General features: G+C 46.9%; 1 non-coding gene across 1 annotated transcript; it reads right to left on the bottom strand.

Annotated features, from left to right (window-relative positions):
* Nucleotides 1-16,425: 16,425 nt before the first annotated feature.
* On the bottom strand, nucleotides 16,426-16,532 carry LOC123454287. The gene has a single exon (XR_006633272.1). It is a non-coding gene; the product is annotated as a U6 spliceosomal RNA (small nuclear RNA).
* Nucleotides 16,533-18,681: the final 2,149 nt, after the last annotated feature.

Here is an 18,681-nt window from a genome sequence, read left to right as displayed (position 1 = left end):
CAGACTGCCTGGCCCTGCACAGGCCAGTGGGCAGAGGCCACGCTTTAGTTGAGATCACAATCTCCAAAGTCCACAGTCCCCACTCCACCCTCTCAGCAACTTTTGGTGGTCTGCTTGGCTCCTGTGGGTGTCTGAGCTCTCTGCAGGCTCACAACCACCCATGCCTTCTGGGTGTGTGTCACAACCCTGTTCGCTGAGGGAGCACCGAGTGCCTGGAGGCTGCATCCTTCACACCAAATTCCCCCAACAGGCAAATTTCACCTAAGGATTGGGGATCTACCTGGAGTCTCCAGTCTTTCTTCCTTTCCTTTCCTTTCCTTTCCTTTCCTTTCCTTTCCTTTCCTTTCCTTTCCTTTCCTTTCCTTTCCTTTCCTTTCCTTTCCTTTCCTTTCCTTTCCTTTCCTTTCCTTTCCTTTCCTTTCCTTTCCTTTCCTTTCCTTTCCTTTCCTTTCCTTCTTTCCTCCCTCCCTCCCTCCCTCCCTCCCTCCCTCCCTTCCTTCCTTCCTTCCTTCTTCTATTCATTCATTCATTTATTTTTTGCTCAAACAACACAGATTTATTATCTGACTGTTCTAGAGGCCGGAGGTACAAATGGGTTCCACTGGGCTATCACGGTGCCAGAGGGCTGCATTTTTGTGGATACTCTGGGGACAAATCTGTCTTCCGCCTGTTCCAGTTCTCTAGGTCACCTATATCCTGTGCCATATGGCACTTTCTTGTTTTCTGAGTCAGCTATATTAATTTCATTATTTATTTATTGATTTGAGAGAGAGAGAGAAAGAGAGGCAGAAAGAGAATGGGCGTATCAAGGCCTTCAGCCACTGCAAATGAACTCCAGATGCATGCACAAACTTGTGCATCTGGCTTCTGTGGGTACTGTGGAATCAAACCTGGGTCCTTTGGCTTTGCAGGCAAGCACCTTAACCATTAAGCTATCTCCCCCACAAGTCTTCTCTTTCTTTTGTGTATATACCTCCCACCTTGGAGGCCATTTGCATTCTTAGTGGGTTTCTAAACTCCTATTGTCTCTACTTATAAAATAAGTGGCCTTGGGGACCTTTTTGCTTGAATGTTGAAATGGGATATTGTACATTGAATAGGGCCTCCTCAGGGCTGGAACTGGGAATCCAACCAATCAACCAGTATCTGAATCAGTATGATTGAGGGCTCATACTCCAAGCTTGGAATCCTAATCACAATCTCATTTAACCCTCACCGACTCCAGGAAATGAGTCATTACTTTACTCCAGGAAAGGGATCCTTATGCTCCCTTAACAGATTAAGAAATATACTGAGGGGCTGGAGAGATGGCTTAGTAGTTAAGGTGCTTGCTTGCAGTGCCTAGGGACCCTGGTTTGATTCTCCAGGACCCACATAAGCCAGATCCACAAGGTGGCACATGTATCTGGAGTTTGTTTGCAGTGGCTAGAGGCCCTGGCACACCCATATTCTTGCTCTCTCTCTCTCTCCATAATAAAATAAATAAATAAGCTGAGAAAATCTTTGTAAAAATATTTTAAAAACAAAGAAATGCATCGAGGATTTGCCCAGGGCACATTCCCATAGCTCAGCCTCTTTCCCTGAAAAATGTTACAGGCATCCTCTCAGACACAAGCCTTAAGTGACCTCCAGGTCTTTCTGGCTCCCCAGTACTGCCTCATAGGTCTTCTGGGTGCAGTGGCATTGGTAATGGCAATGACATTCACAAGGACTGATGGAGCACTCTGTGAGCAAGCCCCGCTCATTCACGCACCTCTCCTTCCCACAGCCCTGTGGAGTGGCTCTGATGACTCTCCTCATCTCGCAGACAGAAATTCAAGGCACAGAGCCTTTTCAACACGTGCCCAAGGTCACATAGCTAGTGTCAACATTTTCTTTTACTTTGGCTCTTACATTTGGTTCCCACCAATAAGGACTATGTCTTGGGTGACTCCTTCTTGATAAATAAACAGCCTTTAAATCAATGAATGTCTTCAGCCAGTTCAGACCCCCAAGTTCAGATCCATGACCATAGTTTTTAGACTCATTCTCTCTCCCTCCCTCTCTTGCTCTCAGCTCCTGTGTCCCCAAGAAAGAGGGTGCAAGTGATGGATGTCATCGTCCCCTACTGTGTCTATAAAGGTCCCCTCATGCTCTGCCCTAAGACTAGGGCTTGTGGGAGATTCCCAAGGAGCCCTCCACTCTCCCCTGCGCCCCTCCCACCACTCACCACCTCCCCTTCCCCAGTTTACTGCCAATGACAATCAGACAAATTGCTGCTGTCAGCAGCTGGTCCCAGCGAAAGGCATGTCGGGTGATGTATGGCGCCATCTCCTAAAAGCACCTGACTTGCTGCTTGGGAGGTGTCAGGGGGTGCCCCCCACCCCAGTAGCCCCTGACCCTGGGCCACAGCTGGGCACTGGGATCCCCTCCTGCTCACCCTGGGGATGAGCTCGCTGTCAGACAACATTACAGGAGTCTTTAATCACAGGCTTAAGAGCTGTGTCTACTTCTCTCAAACCCTGATCCAGCTCTTTCTCCATCTTCTCTAGACTTCTCTGGGGCTCGGGAACCTAGTGGGATGGCCCACAGGAGAAGGTGCTGCCCAGGTGGACGAGGAGGGCTGACTCTCCAGACTCATCCTGTTGTCACACCTCAGGGGAACCAAAATGCCCTCTCCTGCCCTCGGCTTTCACCAGCTGTCAGCTCTGGCACCAAAGCAAGTGCAACAGCTGCCACTACCAGCATGTCCAAGGGTTCTGTGTGCACAAACCCATGCCACCACATTAAACATGAGCCCAACATTTTCAGTCACATACAGTACAAAGTCATGTGTGGTGTTAAGGAAATAATTGAGGTAAGTTGACAAGGACTTCTGGGAACCCACACCTATCATGTTCAAACTCATACCATCTGTACCTGGCATCAGAAATTGTTAGCATTGCCTCATTTCACAGGCAAAATAGACTCTGACACTTGCCCAAAGAAACACAGTCAGCAAGGAGCAGGGCTGGGGTTTGAACCCAGGAGGCAGAGCTTCAAGTCCCTGCTTTACCCACCCACCACCCAGTGAGTTCACAATAAAACATATTGAGCGTAGGTCTGGAACTGGCAGATAACAAGGACCCCACAGCCATTTGCATTCTCTGGGTCCTATTTCCGGGCAGCCTGCTCTGTACCTCTCTAGCATTGGCTGGTGACTCTTCCCAGCAGAAGTACAGATGGGAAACTCTTAAAGTTTAAAACACATTCACAGCCGGGCTTGGTGGTGCCCGCCTTTAATCCCAGCACTTGGGAGGCAGAGGCAGGAGCATCACCATGAATTCAAGGCCACCCTGAGACTACAGAGTGAATTCCAGGTCAGCCTGAGCTAACATGAGATCCTACCTCGAAAAACCAAAAAAAAAAATTCATAGCTTTAAACTTGCCAATGAAGCCTGGCATGGTGGCACATGCCTCTAATCCCAGCACTCGCGAGGCAGAGTAGGAGGATCACTGTGAGCTTGAGGCCACCCTGAGACTACGTAGTGAATTCCAGGTTGTCCGCCTGGCTATATTGAGACCCAACCTTCAAAAAACAAAACAAAACAAAAAACTTGCCAATAAAGAATGGGCGTGCCCTGAGGTAGGTAGACACATAGGTGATGCCCTCCCAAAGATTTGTTCTTCCTTTTTAATGAAATTTTAAACTTTTTAAAAATGTATTTATTTGTAAGCAGGGAGAAAAGAGACAGACAGAGAGAATGGGCATGCCAAGGCCTCCAGCCACTGCAAACAAAGTCCAGATGCATACAGCCCTTTGTGCATCTGGCTTTATGTGGGTACTGGGGGAATTGAACCCAGGTCTTTGGGCTTCATAGGCAAGCACCTTAACTTCTGAGCCATCTTTCCAGCCCCTTCCTCTTAAATTTCTTAAAAATATTTTATTTATATATTAGAGAGAAAGAGAGAGGCAGATAAAGAGAGAGAATGGGTGCTTCAGGGCCTCCAGCCACTGCAAATGAACTCCAGATGCACGCACTGCCTTGCGCATCGGGCTTTACATGGGTCCTGAGAAATCCAACTTGGATCCTTAGCTTCACAGGCAAGCGCCTTAACCATTAACCCATTTCTCCAGCCCATTGATCTTCCTTTAAGCAGATAGGAAGGAAGAACTCAACCAACTCTGAGACATCCTCAAGGGCTTAAGGGAGCCCAGGAGACTTCGGAACTTCTCCAGGAGAGATCTGGTCGTCAGATCCCATTCTTCGATGCTTGCCTGCACGCCAGAGGCGGGGTCATCATTCTGAATTCCGAGACCCCAGCAGCAAACAAGAAAGAGGGGTTCCCGCCATCACATCTGCACCTCAATGGATTGCTTTACACATCAACAGCCCCATGGTTGGCGGGAACTGGTGGATCCAGCAAGGCTCCAGCCCGTCGACGTGTGTGGTCCAGAGTGTCTCAGTTGCTCGGTGGGTCTGTGGCCCCCTCCACTGTGACAGTGACAGTCCAGGGTTCTTAGACCTTTCTGAGACCTCCTCTTGCCTCACTTTCCCTGCTTCCACCCAGGTGCGTTTCATTCCATGATAAGCATCGTGCAGTCCAAATTTCCTCTCAGGGTCTGCTTTTGGGGGTACTAACAGTGTGGAAGGGATAATTTGCCCCTCCATGCCCAGGGCAGTATGGAAGAAAGAGGGCCATCCCTGGAGAGGGCAAGCAGGAGTAGGTGGCATCCTGGTCGTAAAACGCCACCGTCACTACCATTTGATGAACTGTATCCTGTTCTGTCCCGTCTCCCCATCCTATATCTCTTTCCAGCAGCTTGCTCTCTCAGGAACCCCAGCAGCTCTACTGCAAGCAAGGACTATTGTTTTTGTTTTTGTTTTGTTTTATTTATTTGAGAGTGACAGACAGACACAGAGAGAAATATGCAGGTAGAAAGACAGAGAAACTGGGTGTGGTGGCACACGCCTTTAATCCCAGCACTCGGGAGGCAGAGGTAGGAGGATCTCTGTGAGTTCAAGGCCACCCTGAGACTAGAGTGAATTCCAGGTCAGCCTGAGCTACAGTGAGTCGCTACCTCAAAAAAAAAAAAAAAAAACAACCAAAAGAAAGAAAGAAATAAAGAGAGAGAGAGAGAGAATGGGCCCGCTAAGGCCTCCAGCCACTGCAAACAAACTCCAGACTCATGCGCCCCCTTGTGCATCTGGTTTACATGTGTCCTGGGGAATCGAGCCTTGAACCAAGGTCCTTAGGCTTCACAGGCAAGCGCTTAACCAGTAAGCCATCTCTCCAGCCTGCAAGGACTATTCTTAACCTCCTTTAACCAACAGAGACAACCGGGCTCAGAGAAGTGGAGCCACTCCCCAGACAATGCAGAGAGATCTTTGTCAGTATCCTATCTATTGCTTTATGATGTTGAAGTCTCAGACATCCTGTGTCCCCCCCCCCCCCAGTCCCTCCTCGCAGCCTTCCTGGCCAGGTGGCAGCTGTCTAGGGGCCTCTCCAGTGCTCTTAAGATGCCCATGACACCCTCCCCACCGCCCAACCCCATGCGCCCCTGCTCAGCCAGGACCTGTTATCTGTTTTGCGCACGGCCTGCGCCCGTCAGGGTAATGGACTGTGCTTGTCCTAGTGGAGGTGGCCTCTGGCAGGAATGATGTATGAGGCGCTATTGTTTGATATGAATGCATTAGGAGACATTCCCGATAAAGACTTTTCCAACAGAGCCGCTCGCTGGCAGCAGCCCCTGTGGAGGGAGGGGGCAGAGGCACATTCAGAAGCGGATACTGGGTCAGACTGGCTTCCACAACTTCTGGGTTCTGAGGCCACCTCTCGACGCAGCAGGGTGGGGCCCTATAGGTCTCACTTTCATTTACTTTTTTTTTTTTTCCTTTGAGGTAGCCTGGGCTTGCTCTAGCCTGGGCTGCCCTGAAATTCACTATGCAGTCTCAGGGTAGCCTCAAACTCACGGCACTCCTCCTACCTCTGCCTCCCAAGTGCTGGGATTAAATGAGTGTGCCACCACGTCAGGCTTTTGGTCTCACCTTCAGACGGCATCTGTGTTGGGCTAGAAGCTACCTATAAAGTCAGAGTGATGGGCCTCAACCCAGTTCCTTAGAAGCAGAGTCTCCCTGCTCAGGCCTGGGACTCTGCCTTCTTAAGTACATTCCCTTGGTTAATGTGATATAGGTAGTTAGGGCCCAAGGACTTTGAGGTCCTATCCCCTGGGTTTGAACCTGGGATCCTCTAAGAAACACAGGGTGATGTTAGACACGTCATTCACTTTGTGACCTTCCTTGGTAAATGGGAGAACTGACTATGGGCTCTACAGCGATGCCTGCCACACAGCTGCCTCCCTGGGTTCAAGGGGACAAGGTCTGGCCTGGGCTTTGTCTATCACTTGCTGACTCTTCCTGACATGTCGCCTGTGGGGCCTTCCAGGGGTACCCATGTGCCTGCAGGCTGATGCTGAAGAGGATCTCAGGCGGCACAGAATAGAAGGGGAACTCTGAAATTCTCCAAACACCTTTGCCCCCGTTGTCTATACATATAGGAGGGCACTGCCATGTGCACCCCTTCCCTTGGCATGCTGAACCTTCAGGACAAGGGTGAACAGAAGACACATGCTGCTTCTGAGGGCCTCCTGGGGCACCGTGGAGGGGTCCCAACAGAGACCAAGTGAACTGAAGCCTTGGGAGATCTGAGGAGCAAGGTTGAGTCTTCCTGGGAGGGTGTATACACGGAGAATGCACCAGAAAAGTGAGCGCATTTGTATGATTTTAAAGCAGGGTGCCCTCAGGCACACAGTGGGTGCTGGGTGTTGGGGAGTCCCCTAACTCAAGCCTTCTCAGTTCTGTCACCCACCCATTCATTAACTCCATTCCACCTATGCACAGTAAGCCCCTGCCGAGCTTGGTGCTGTCTTAGGTGCTGGAGCTCAATGGATCCCAAGGCTGTCATGAGGCCAATGAAGACAGAAAATGTCTCAGGCCAACATGGAGAAACCGTGACAACATTATGATAAGTAATGAACTCAGACACAAGGCTACAGGTTACGTTTATAAGAAATGTCCAGAAATGGCAAATACACACAGACAAAAAGCAGACTAGGGCTGGAGAGATGGCTTAGTAGTTAAGGCACATGCCTGAAGCCTAAGGACCCAGGTTTGATTCTCCATGTCCCACGTAAGCCAGATGCACATGGTGGTGCATGTGTCTGGAGTTCGTTTGCAGTGGCTAGGGGCCCTGGCATGCCCATTCTTACTCATTCTTTATCTCTTCTTCTCTCTAATAAATAAATAAAAATAAATCTTTTTAAAAAAAGCAGACTATTAGTTGCTGAGGGCTGGAGGTGGGGAGTGGGTGATGGCTGCTAAGAGTCCTGGGCTTCTTTTTAGAGTGATGAGAATGTTCTGGAATTAGATTATGGTGATGTTTGCACAATTTTGTGAATAGACTAAAAAAAAAAATAACTGGATTATGTAACTTAAAAGAGTGACTTTTATAGTCTGTGAATTATATCTCAATTTTAAAAGTTTTTCTTTCTTTTGTTTTTTCAAGGTAGGGTCTCGCTCTAGCTCAGGCTGACCTGGAATTCACTATGTAGTCTCAGGCTGGCACCGAACTCACAGTGATCCTCCTACCTCAGCCTCCTGAGTGCTGTGATTAAAGGCGTGCACCACCACTCCTGGCTCAATTTTACAAGTTTCTTTAAAAAAATATTTTATTTATTTGAGAAAGAGAATGAGGGAGGGAGGGAGGGAGGGAGAGAGAGGGGGGGGAGAAAATGAGCATGCCAGGGCCTGCCGCTGCAAACAAGCTCCAGATGCACATGCCACCTTGTGCATCTGGCTTACATGGGTACTGAGGAGTCAAAGCTGGGTCCATTCTCTCTGTCTCTCTCTCCCTCTTTCTCTGTCAAATGAAATATTTTTTAAGAGAGAAGAGCACTTTGGGGCACAGAAGCATGTATGGGCGCTCTCTACCACACAGTCATTATATATATATGACTGTTCCACTTCAGTTCAGGAGCTCTGTTGCAAGGCACCAAGCATCTCTTCACCCTCAGTTGGCTTGGTAGGGTTTAAAAAACAGATGGCTCGAAACTTCACAGCAGCCATAAGGAAGTATTGACTGAGCTCACTCTAAGCCCCCAGTAGGGCTCGACTCATAAACCTCTAGGGCTGCCCCACCCCCAGTGACACACCTCCTCCAGCAAGGCTCCACCTCCCAAAGGCTTCACCAGCTGGGGACTAAAATAGGTGGCTTCATTGTGAAAACACTTGAGGCTCTGGGGGGGACACTTTACCTTCAAATCACCACAATTGGTTTGCCATCTCTTACATCTGGCAGGGCAGAAAGGGAAAATTATATCAGTGCTTAAAACGCCTTTCTTGGGATCCAAAGACTTGCAACTCTTGGGAAGAATCATAAAGCGAGGAAGGAGAGAAAATGAGATATAAGCAATAGGAAAGGAAATGCAGACAGGGACCTTACAAATGGCTCCTACAGGAAAAGTATGACTATCAGGAAACACCCCACATCTGAACTCCTCGAGTCAGAAAAGGCTTTTAAACACGAGATGAAAGAGCTCCTCGCAGCCAGGTTCGTGAGGCTGTGAAACAGGGAGCTGGATGGGCTCAGCCTGAGTGCTTTGGAAATGGAGAAACAGTAATCTAACCACTCGTCCGTCCTTGAGACAAAGGCTGAAGAATCTGAGGGAAATCAGCCTCTAATGGGCCGTTAGGGACACTTGGTCCTCTCCCACTAAAGTCCTCGTGAATGTCAGGAACTGGGATGCAATAGAGAAAGAGTGGGGACGACAGCGGGCACTGGATGTGAGAGATGCCTGGGTCCCTGGGCTAAAATAGCACTGTGTTCACAGTCAAGTTAAGAAAGGCATTGATTCAGCATGGACCTCAGGACTTGGTGTGGAACTCAGTGGCTTTCTTGAGCCCCATGGTAGGACATGATCTTTATGAGGTGGGTGAGGCTCTCTGACAGAGCTGAGTGATTTAGATTGGCATGTGTGTTGGATTCATAAGGGGCTAAAACATCCAGGAGGGGATGAGAAAAGCAGAAAGCCAAGGGTCTGCCCAGATCATTTAGCAGCAAATGTGGCACCATATATATGTTCAGCCAGAGTTCCTGGGGAGGGGGGAGAAAAACGGACAGGAAGCCAAATTCTGTGATACTGTGGAAGGCTTTAAAGCTGAGCAACCAAAGAGCTGATGAAGGAGTGAAGCCAGCCATGTTGGTACATCCCTGAAGTCCCAGCGTGACAGTCAGGGATTCAAGACCATCCTTGACTAGGTAGCAAGTTTGAGCTACAGGAAAAACCCTATCTCAAAACAAGTGAACAGCTGGGCATGGTGGTGCACACTTTTCAACCTAGCACTCAGGAAGCAGAGATGGGAAGATCACCATGAGTTCAAGGCCACCCTCAGACTACATAATGAATTTCAGGTCAGCCTGGGCTAGAGCGAGTCTCTATCTCAAAACACCAAACAAAGGAATGAATGAGGGGCTGGAGAGATGGCTCAGTGGTTAAAGGTGCTTACTTACAAAGCCTGACAGGCTGGGTTCTATTTCCCCGGTACCCATGTGAAGCCAGATACACAAAGCAGTACCTAAGTCTGGAGTTCCTTTGCAGTGGTAAGATGCCATGGTGTGTCCACCGTGATGAAGCTTCCCCTCGAAACTGTGAGCTGAAATAAACCCTTTCCTTCCATAAACTGCTTCTGGTTGGGTGTTTCCCTCCTCCCCCAACAATGAAACAGTAACTGATACATCAATACTTCCATTTCATCCTCCTTTTACTCCAGGTGTGTGTGTGTGTGTGTGTGTGTGAGAGAGAGAGAGAGAGAGAGAGAGATTGGGAGGGAGGGAGATCAGAAGCTGGTGTGGAGAATAGCATCTGCATGTCTTCTTCCTGTTATAATTCCTCTTTACGCAGGTGAGCTCAGCCTCAGTTACATGTCTAATCACCTATAGCAGGAACCACACAACTACTGCTAAGGCTTTTGATCATGTCCTTTATGTGCTGCTGTCAGGAATTACATTATATATCCTGTAGTCCATCAACTATTTGAGGGACATCCCCGTACTCCTCTGGCAGACCTCATTCATCAGGGAGGTCTGCCATACCGTACCATACCACACCATACCAGGCAGACTAAGACAGCCACCCTGGGATTCCCTCACAAGGACACCCCACTTTCAGAGGGCTCAGTCTCAGTTTATGTTCCTTACCACCCATAGAAAGAGGCATACAGCTGTCATAAGAATCCACGCCGTCTCATACCACATGGGTAAAGCTAGTCCTATTGGGATTGCCCTTGCAGATACCACGTTGGGAAGAACCAGGCTCAATTGTAGATCTTATCATAACTACAGGGACTATGTAACTATCCCCCAACCCCCCACCCAGACCCATCTTTACTTCTATTGGTCCCTGTTTGGGTGCCAATTGTTTTGCATGACACTTCCTGAGGCTAAGTGAACAAATAGCTATTCAACTCAAATAGGGTACCAACAGCAGACCAAAGAAAGGATTCCACCTCAGGCTAGCGCCTGTTGTGGTACTTTGAATGTATGACCTCTGCAGACTCAAGTGTTTTATTTATATATTTGCAAGGAAAGAGAGAACAGGTATACCAGGGCCCCTTGCCACTGAAAATGAACTCCAGACATGGGCACCACTTGTACATCTGGCTTTATGTGGGTACTGGGGATTTAACCCAGGCTGTCAGACTTTGCAAGCAAGTGCCTTAACTGCTGAGTCATCTTTCCAGCCCTCAGGTGTTTTTTTTTGTTTTATTTTTACTTATTTATTTGAGAGCAACAGACAGAGAGAGAAAGAGGCAGATAGAGAGAGAGAATGGGCACGCCAGGGTCTCCAGCCATTGCAAATGAACTCCAGATGTGTGTGCCCCCTTTCGCATCTGGCTAATGTGGGTCCTGGGGAATTGAGCCTCTAACCAGAGTCCTTGGGCTTCACAGGCAAGCGCTTAACTGCTAAGCCATCTCTCCAGCCCTCAGATGCTTTTAAAAAATATTTTTATTTTATTTATTTGAGAGAGAGAAAGAGGTGTAGAGAGTGAGAAAGAGAGGGAGAGAGAGAGAGGGAGGGAGAAAGGGAGAGAAAAGAGAGAATGGACACACACCAGGGCCTCCAGCCACTGCCAACGAATTCCAGATGCATGCGCCACCTTGTGCATCTGGCTTATGTGAATCCTGGGGAATCGAACCAAGATCCTTTGGCTTTGCAAGCAAGTGCCTTAGCTGCTGAGCCATCTTTCCAGCCCTCAGGAGTTTTATTAAAGCTTGCAACTTGGATTTCCATCCTCCTGGCTGGAGGAGAAGGTGTCGCTGGGGGGTGGATCCTGGGCTCCAGCCCTAAGGGGTGTTGTAGGGGTGGGGTGGATCTGATTTCCAGTCCAAAGGAATGCAAGGAGGTTTGGGCTCTGCCTGTGTGTGTTGCTTCCCTGCCTACCCTGGCTGGGTAGGAATATTGAGAAATGTGTAGAGGCCACACTTGGCTCTCTCTGCAAGCACCTATACCTATGCTGTCTGAGTAGCCACCGTGTCCCTTGGTCCTGCCCTCATTTTTCTTCCCCACTCAGGAGATGTCTTCCTCCTTCACTCTCCAAAGTTTGTCTCTCCCTGATGCCAACCTCTTAGCACCGCGAATCTGCCATCCGTGAAAACTCTTGCTTCAGTAAGCAGAGTGCTAGGAACACAGCTGAATTTTTTTTTTAAATATTTTATTTATTTATTTGAAAGAGAGAGAGAGAGGCAGAGAGAAAGAGAGAATGGACGTGCCAGGGCCTCCAGGCACTGCAAACGAACTCCAGACGCATGCTCCCCCTTGTGCATCTGGCTAACGTGGGTCCTGGGGAATCGAACAGAGGTCCTGTGGCTTCACAGGCAAATGCCTTAACTGCTAAGCCATTTTGCCAGCCCACAGCTGAATTTTTTTATCTTGGAAGTTTCTACAGAGAGAGAGTTTCAGGCATACAGCAAGCCAATTCTCGTCCCATGCAGCAAGCCCATTCAGATTCAGCAGGAAACAGACTGTAGTGTGTGGCTCCAGATGTGACTGTTAAACCTAATTTATGCTCCGTTTACACGGGCTCCAGATGCCACAGGCTCCGGCGCTCCTTGGTGGAATTATCCCAATGCCAGGGAAGGAGGAGCAGGGCCAAGACTGAGGCTGCGGTCCCCTGCCCCCAGCCTCTCCCTCCTGGTTCAGCTCTGAAAACGGAAGCTCAAAGTGTGTCTCAGGCTCTGTACCTCCCAAGACCCATCTCTGCTCCTCAAAACTTCTATTTTTGGGACACAGAATGCAAACAACTTGAGAACAGGAGTCCCCTGCCTGGGCCAGCTCTGGAGCAATTACATGCTTACTAGATGCTTCTAGAAATGCATGACAGCCAATATGATGGTATCTTCAGTGGCTAGAACTTTGTCCCCAAGAAGACATGAAAACCTGGACTGCGGTAAAAGTGATCTGATTAGAATGCTGTCTATTAGGGATTCAGTGTGGGTTGAAACTTTGTCCTGTTGAAGCAGTACCAGGTCTTTAGGAGGTAGGATCATGTGACCAGGATCATGAAGATCCCCTCTCACCAACATGATCAGCACCCTTATAAAAAGACTCCTGAGAGCAGGAGAGATGGCTTTGCGGATAAGGCACTTGTTTGTGAAGCCTAAGGACCCAGGTTCAATTCCCCAGTACCCATGTAAGCCAGATGCACATGGTGGCACATGCGTCTAGAGTTCATTTGCAGTGGCTAGAGGTCCTGGCCTGCTCATTATCTCTCTCTCTCTCTCTCTCTCTCTCTCTCTGCCTCTTTTCTCTCTCAAATAAATTAAAAAATAATAAAAATATTTGAAAAACAGACTCAAGGGTTCGATTCTTCAGGACCCACATAAGCCAGATGCACAACGTGGCGCATGCGTCTGGAGTTTGTTTGCAGTGGCTGGAAGCCCTGATGTACCCATTCTCTCTCTCCCTTTCTCTCTGCCTCTCTCTCTTTATCTGCCTCTCAACATTTGATACTAAAGAACATAGAGCATCTTACACATTTTCAGAATTGATCAATATTTAGGTTTTATAATTGTCAATGCTCAGCACTCTGCTTCACATGCATGCATAATATCAAAACAGCAGAAGTATGTTTAGGGCTTTTTCAGAAATAGTTGGAAATTCTGTCTTAAACCCAAGCCAAAATTCATGTAATGATTTTTTTATAAGACTCAAGTTGGCAACTCAAACAGCAGTTTTTAGGAGAAAATATTCTATGGTAAGTATGATAAAAAAGTACATTATATGACATCTGAAAATGTCATAAATTAAACTCATTATTATTTATAATTAACATATGTTGGGCTGCATAAATGGCTTCAAGGTTAAGGGCCTTTGTTTGCAAGGCCCAGTAGCCCAGGTTCAATTCCCCAGTAATCACACAAAGCCAGATGTACAAGGTGGCACATGCATCTGGAGTTCAATTGCAGTGGCTGGAGGCCCTGGCATGCCCATTTCTCTCTCTCTCTCTCTCTATCTTTCTCTTTGCTTGAAAATTAATAATGAATAAAAATAGTCTTAAAAAGAACCATATGCTAGAGCTGGAGAGAAGGCTCAGCAATTGGAGGCACACTTGCTTTCAAAGACTGACAGTCTGGTTCAAATCCCCAGTACCCATGTAAAGCCAGCTGCACAAAGTGGCCCATGTGTCTGGAGTTTGATAGCAAGGGCAGGATGTCCAGGAACATCCATATCTTCTCTTGCTCCCTCTCTTTTCCTCTCTCTCTCTCCTTGCAAATAAATAAATAATTTTTTAAACATGTTAATCAAAGATCAGAAGAAATCAAACATTCTAACAATGCAATCCAAAGATATCCTAATTTGATAGTTAGATGCTGAGGAGAGACAACAGCAAAATATGAAGTGTTTGCTTTCTGCAATCAAGCCATATTTCTTTTTAACAAATATTTAATTTTTATTTATTTATTTATTTGACAGAGAAGGAGGGAGAGACAGACTGGGTGCACCGGGGCCTCCAGCCACTGCAAACAAACTCCAGACACATGTGCCCCCTTGTGCATTTGGCTCACTTGGATCATGGGGAATCAAACCTGGGTCCATTGGCTTTATAGGCAAACACCTTAACCACTAAGCCTTCTCTCCAGCCCTCAAGCCATATATATACACATACATACGCATGTGTGTGTGTGTGTGTGTGTGTGTGTGTGTGTGTGTATATATATATATATATATATATATATATATACACACACACATATGGGTTTGTTTTGGGTGGTGCACACCTTTAATCACAGCACTTGGGAGGAGGATTGTCATGAGCTCCCAACCACCCTGAGACTACATAGTAAATTCCAGGCCAGCCTGGGCTAGCTCAAGATCCTGCCTTGAAAAATAAAACAAAAACAACAAATAAACAAAAAAAGATTAATCAGAACCTTAATATAATACTTATCATAGAGTTTAATATGCAGCAGAAATGCATGGCTGATATTTTTGAACTGTGTTAATTTTCCTACTGTATTTCAACTGACCAAAACAATGTTAAGAATGCATCTTTATAAGTGGATGCTAATTGATAATGGAAATAATTTAACAATGGACTATATAGGATATAAATAATGAAGTCATATGTTTGCCTCAATTTAAAAGTTTTAAGCAACCATTTAATATTTATATTTTACTAATATAATAATTTGCTTTACCTTGAAGACAATAAATGCATTTCAATTATATAAACCAGCAAGTTCTTATTTAGACTGGGTCTTCAAAAAAAGTGAAATGTCTTAATATCATTAAAAATAACAGTCGGGTGTGGTGGCGTATGCCTTTTATCCCAGCACTCAGGAGGCAGAGGTAGGTGGATCACTGTGAGTTTGAGGCCAGCCTGAGACTACATAGTGTGTTCCAGGTCAGCCTGGGCTAGAGTGAGACCCTACCTCGAAAAACCAGTAAAATAACATAGCAGTGGGTTGTGCCTAACAAAGTGTTCTCAGTCATCCGTGCCAGTCCTACTTTACAACAGGGGAGGTAGCACCAGCCAAAAGCTTCCTGCACCATTCTTATTCTCTCTGACCAAAAACTAGCCATGTGAACTCTGAATTCTGCTGTAAGAACAAGGTCCCAAAGAAGAGGATGAAGAGCTCATCTGGAGCCTGTGCAGTGTGGCTAGTCCCTGCTCAGCAGCCATGGAGAAAGCGCTCCACCACAAGGACCATCGGATGATGATACACCTGTCCAAAAAGACAAGCACACCTGTGATTCCAGGGCTGCGCCCAGACTGATGTACAGGAACTGGCTGGCTGGTGGATTGATGGTAAGTCTCGGGATGATACTGATATCAGGAAAGTCATTCTTTAGAATTTAGAGCCCTTTCTAAATACACAGCAGAGGAAAGAAAATCAGCTTCAACTGAGGACAAGCTGTGGCCATGCATCTGCTGTCCTGTGAGAATTTCCACTGTTGCATTTCTCATAGTTTTAGTTTGGTGAAGAAACTAACTTTTGGCCTCCTTGAGAGTCCTCTTTTGAGATCCCCTCACATTTTGAGAAAAAGTGCAGTGCCATAGGGCAATCTCCTCATTAGCATGTAAAGATATATCTTTCAGGCAGAGAGACTAAGGGTTTAGAGGACATGTCAAGCCATATTTCTGTAAGGAAAGAAAACTTTGTAAGTAGATTAAAGCACTGCACTTCATAGCATATAGCAATCTCTTTGGGCTGCACTCATTGGCGTTGCATGTGACGGCATGCACAATACAAACTGCGTGTGTTGTGTGTTCAGAACCAAGGCTGCAGGACAGTCTCGTGATGCGACACAGGAAAGTGCTGTCAGAAGTACCTTAAATTTGTTATATGTTTGAATTTGAGTTCATTGCTTTTAGGTTATTTATTTATTTATTTGCAAGGAGACACAGAGAGAGGATATGAATGGGTATGCCAGGGCCTCCAGCCATTGCAAACAAACTCCAGATGCATGCACCTCCTTGTGCATCTGGCTTTACGTGGGCTCTGGGGAATCAAACCTGAGTTGTTAGGTTTTGCAGGCAAGTGCCTTAACCACTGAGCCATATCTCCAGCCCTGAATTGGTTTTCCATAGTTGCACATTCAGAAATCTTTTATTATTTTTTTTAATTTATTTATTTGCAAGGAGAGAGAGAATGGGCATGCCAGAGCCTCCAGCCACTGCAAATGAACTCCAGATGCATAAGCCACTTTGTGCATTTGGCTTTATGCAGGTACTGGGGAATCAAACCTGGGTCGTTAAGTATTGCAGGCAAGTGCCTTAACTGCTGAGCTATCTCTTCAGCCCAGAAACCTTTTACTTTTGCCAATATTTTTATGATTACCGCATTTATTCACACAACCTCATATGGGGCCACAGTCCACAGTTTAAAAAGCTCTTTTTATTGAGGAAAAATATGGAACACTTCACGAATTTGCATTTCATACTTGCGCGGGGGCCATGCCAATCTTCCCTGTATCATTCCAGTTTTAGTATATGTGCTGCTGAAGCAAGCACAAGAAGTTCTTTTTGGGGGGTGGGGGTGGAGGTAGGGTCTCACTCTAGCCCAGGCTGACCTGGAATTCACTATGTAATCTCAGGGTGGTCTTGAACTCACGGTGATCCTCCTACCTCTGCCTCCCAGGAGCTGTGATTAAAGGCGTGTGCATCACGCCCAGCTAAGGCTGTTATTTTATTTATTTATTAGAGAAAGAGAAAGAGAGAGAGGCAGATAGAGCGAGAGAATGGGTGCACCAGGACCTCCAGCCACTGTAAACAAACTCCAGACGCATGTGCCACCTGGTGCATCTGGCTTATATGAGTGCTGGGGAATTGAACCTGGGTCCATAGGCTTTGCAGGAAAGCACACCTTAACCACTAAGCAATCTCTCTAGCCTGAGGCTGTTTTTTAAAAATATATTTATTTATTTATTTATTTATTTGCAAGCAGAGAAAGAGAGAGGGAGAGAGATGAGAGACAGAGAGAATGGTGTGCAGACACTGCAAATGAACTCCACATGCATGTGCCACTTTAAGCATCTGACTTGACATGGATACTGGGGAATCAAACTTGAGTCGTTAGGCTTTGCAGGCAAGTGCCTTAACCACTAAGCCATCTCTCCAGCCCAAGAGGCTGGGTTTTAAACCACTATCTTGTGCTTCTTTTCTTCACCACTATCACTTTTAAATATGTCTGCTTTATTTTCTGGATGTGTAACCTCCTCCCTTTCTTCCTTTTCTTTTCTTTTATTTATTTACTTATTTGAGAAAGGGGTGGGGCAGATAGAGAGAGAGAGAATGGGCACGCCAGGGCCTCAAGCCACTTCTATGAGTCCCAGATGCACGAGCCACCTTGTGCATGTGGCTTACATGAGTACTGGGAAATCAAATGTAGGTCCTTAGGCTTTTCAGACAAATGCCTTAACTACTAAGCCATCTCTCCAGCCCCCTTCTCCTTTTCTTATGTTTATTTATTTATTTGAAAGTGACAGACAAAGAGGCAGACAGAGAGAGAGAGAGAGAGAGGGAGAGAATGGGTGCGCCAGGGCCTCCAGCCACTGCAAACTAACTCCAGATGCGTGCGCCCCCTTGTGCATCTGGCTAACGTGGGTCCTGGGTAATCGAGCCTCAAACGGGGTCCTTAGGCTTCACAGGCTAGCGCTTAACCGCTAAGCCATCTCTCCAGCCCCCTCCTCCTTTTTGACTACCTCTGGAACATGTGTTCCTCAGAGATATGCTTTCTTCCCTTGTCTCTCTACAGAGAGCATGGGTGGTGATTGTCATGATGGTGATGATAGATGTGTTGATGGTAGGACAGAGGATGCCATAGTGGCCATGGTGGTGCCATGTGGTGATGGGAATGATAATAGTGGTGATGATGGTGGTAGTGATGGTGCTGGTGATGATGATGAAGGTGGTGATGATGGTACTGATGATGGTGATGGTGATGATGGTGGTGGTGATGGTGATGATGATGGTGATGATGGTGATGGTGATGATGATGATGGTGATGATGGTGATGATGGTGATGGTGATGATGGTGGTGGTGATGATGGTGATGATGATGGTGATGATGGTGATGGTGATGATGGTGATGGTGATGATGGTGATGATGGTGATGGTGATGATGGTGGTGGTGATGATGGTGATGATGATGGTGATGATGGTGATGATGATGATGGTGGTGGTGATGGTGGTGATGATGGTGATGATGGTGGTGGTGATGATGGTGATGGTGATGGTGATGATGGTGATGGTGATGATGGTGATGGTGATGATGGTGGTGGTGATGATGGTGATGATGATGGTGGTGATGGTGATGATGATGATGGTGGTGATGATGGTGATGATGATGGTGGTGGTGGTGATGATGGTGATGATGATGATGGTGGTGGTGGTGGTGATGGTGATGGTGATGATGGTGACGATGGTGATGATGATGATGGTGGTGGTGGTGATGATGGTGATGATGGTGATGATGGTGATGGTGATGGTGACGATGGTGATGATGATGATGGTGGTGGTGGTGGTGATGGTGATGGTGATGATGGTGATGATGATGGTGATGATGGTGGTGGTGATGGTGATGATGATGGTGATGATGGTGGTGGTGATGGTGATGGTGATGGAGGTGGTAACAATGCCAGTGACGGTGGTGGTGGTGGTG

Source organism: Jaculus jaculus, chromosome 13 (assembly GCF_020740685.1).
Source record: "Jaculus jaculus isolate mJacJac1 chromosome 13, mJacJac1.mat.Y.cur, whole genome shotgun sequence".
NCBI lineage: Eukaryota > Metazoa > Chordata > Mammalia > Rodentia > Dipodidae > Jaculus > Jaculus jaculus.
The sequence above is the reverse complement of the archived record's forward strand: the minus strand, read 5'-3'. Positions and strand labels throughout refer to the sequence as shown.